The sequence below is a fragment of the Triticum urartu genome, chromosome 1 (genome assembly GCF_003073215.2).
Source record: "Triticum urartu cultivar G1812 chromosome 1, Tu2.1, whole genome shotgun sequence".
Classification (NCBI taxonomy): Eukaryota; Viridiplantae; Streptophyta; class Magnoliopsida; order Poales; family Poaceae; genus Triticum; species Triticum urartu.
Window position 1 is genome coordinate 135,024,628 of NC_053022.1, and position 2,863 is coordinate 135,027,490.

Sequence of the window (2,863 nt, forward strand, 5' to 3'; positions counted from 1 at the left end):
TCTTACACCCGTTGTAGATGAACGTTGAGCTTATCACACCCGATCATCATGTGGTGTCTCGGCATGACGAACTTTGGCAACGGTGCATACTCAGGGAGAACACTTGTACCTTGAAATTTAGTGAGAGATCATCTTATAATGCTACGGCCGAACTAAGGAAAGATAAGATGTATAAAAGATAAACATCACATGCAATCCAAATATGTGACATGATATGGCCATCATCATCTTGTGCTTTTGATCTCCATCTACAAAGTACTGTCATGACCTCCATTGTTACCGGCATGACACCATGATCTCCATCATCTTGATCTTTTATCAACGTGTCGTCACATGGTCGTCTCACCAACTATTGCTTTTGCAACTACTGCTATCGCATAGCGATAAAGTAAAGCAATTACATGGCACTTGCATCTTATGCAATAAAGAGACAACCATAAGGCTTCTGCCAGTTGCCGATAACTTCAACGAAACATGATCATCTCATACAACAATTTATATCTCATCGTGTCTTGACCATATCACATCACAACATGCCCTGCAAAAACAAGGTAGACGTCCTCTACTTTGTTGTTGCAAGTTTTACGTGGCTACTACAGGCTGAGCAAGAATCGTTCTTACCTAGGCATCAAAACCACAACGATAGTTCATCAAGTTAGTGTTGTTTTAACCTTCTCAAGGACCGGGCGTAGTCACACTCGGTTCAACTAAAGTTGGAGAAACTAACACCCGCCAGCCACCTGTGTGCAAAGCACGTCGGTAGAACCAGTCTCGCGTAAGCGTACGCGTAATGTCTGTCCGGGCCGCATCATCCAACAATACCGCCGACCAAAGTATGACATGCTGGTAAGCAGTATGACTTGTATCACCCACAACTCACTTGTGTTCTACTCGTGCGTATAACATCTACACATAAACCTGGCTCGGATACCACTGTTGGGGAACGTAGTAATTTCAAAAAAATTCCTACGCACACGCAAGATCATGGTGATGCATAGCAATGAGCGGGGAGAGTGTCATCCATGTACCCTCGTAGACCGTTAAGTGGAAGTGTTATAACAACGCAGTTGATGTAGTCGTAGGTCTTCACGATCGACCGATCCTCAGCACCGAACGTACGGCACCTCCACGTTCAGCACACGTTCAGCTCAGTGGCGTCCCGTGAACTCACGATCTAGTAGAGCTCGAGGGAGAGTTTCGTCAGCACGATGGTGTGGTGACGATGTTGATGAAGATACCGTCGCAGGGCTTCGCCTAAGCACCGCTACGATATAACCAAGGTGGATTATGGTGGAGGGGGGCACCGCACACGGCTAAGAGATCAACGGATCAATTGTTGTGTCTTTGGGGTGCCCTCTACCCCCGTATATAAAGGGGGGAGGAGAGGGCCGGCCAAGGGAGAGGCGCACCCAAGGGGGGGCAATCCTACTCCAAGTAGGTTTGCCCCCTCCCTTTCCTACTCCAAGTAGGTTTGACCCCTCCCTTTCCTATTCCTGGCTGCCCTCTCTCCTCTCCACTAAGGCCCAATAGCTTCCCAGGGGGGGTCCGGTAACCCCCGGTACTCCAGTATATGTCTGAAACCTCCCGGAACCCTTCCGGTGTCCGAACATAGTCATCCAATATACCGATCTTTATGTAGACCATTTCGAGACTCCTCGTCATGTCCGTGATCATATCTGGGACTCCGAACTACCTTCGGTACATCAAAACATCAAAACTCATAATACCGATCGTCACAAAACTTTAAGCGTGCAGACCCTACGGGTTCGAGAACTATGTAGACATGACCGAGACATGTATTCGGTCAATCACCAATAGTGGAACCTGGATGCTCATATTGGTTCCTACATATTCTACGAAGATCTTTACTTGCCCGAGATCCGGTCGTTGGTATCTCAATACCTAGTTCAATCTTGTTACCGGCAAGTCTCTTTACTCGTTCCGTAATGCATCATCCCGCAACTAACTCATTAGTTACATTGCTTGCAAGGCTTATAGTGATGTGCATTACTGAGAGGGCCTAGAGATACCTCTGTGACAATCGGAGTGAAAAATCCTAATCTTGATCTATGCCAACTCAACAAGTACCATCGGAGACACCTGTAGAGCACCTTTATAATCACCCAGTTATGTTGTGAAGTTTGGTATCACACAGTGTTCCTCTGGTATTCGGGAGTTGCATAATCTCATAGTCATAGGAACATGTATAAGTCATGAAGAAAGCAATAGCAACAAACTAAATGATCATCGTGCTAATCTAACGGATAGGTCAAGTCTATCACATCATTCCCTAATGATGTGGTCCCGTTAATCAAATGAGAACTCATGTCTATGGCTAGGACACTTAACCATCTTTGATTCAATGAGCTAGTCAAGTAGAGGCATGCTAGTGACACTTTGTTTGTCTATGTATTCACACATGTACTAAGTTTCCGGTTAATACAATTCTAGCATGAATAATAAACATTTATCATGATATAAGGAAATATAAATAACAAATTTTTATTGCCTCTAGGGCATATTTCCTTCAAAGGCATCCCCTCTTTTGTCTTCGTTCATCGGTAAATTTACTTGCAGCTAAATTTTTATTCACCACATGATATGTGGCTTGGAGTGTCTTGTATGATTTGAGTCTTTGCTTTTTAGTTTACCACAATCATCCTTGTTGTACACACCTTTTGAGAGAGACACACATGAATCGGAATTTATATGAATACTCTATGTGCTTCACTTATATCTTTTGAGCTATATAGTTTTTGCTCTGGTGCTTCACTTATATCTTTTAGAGCACGGTGGTGGTTTTATTTTATAGAAATTATTGATCTCTCATGCTTAAATTATATTATTTTGAGAGTCATGTAGA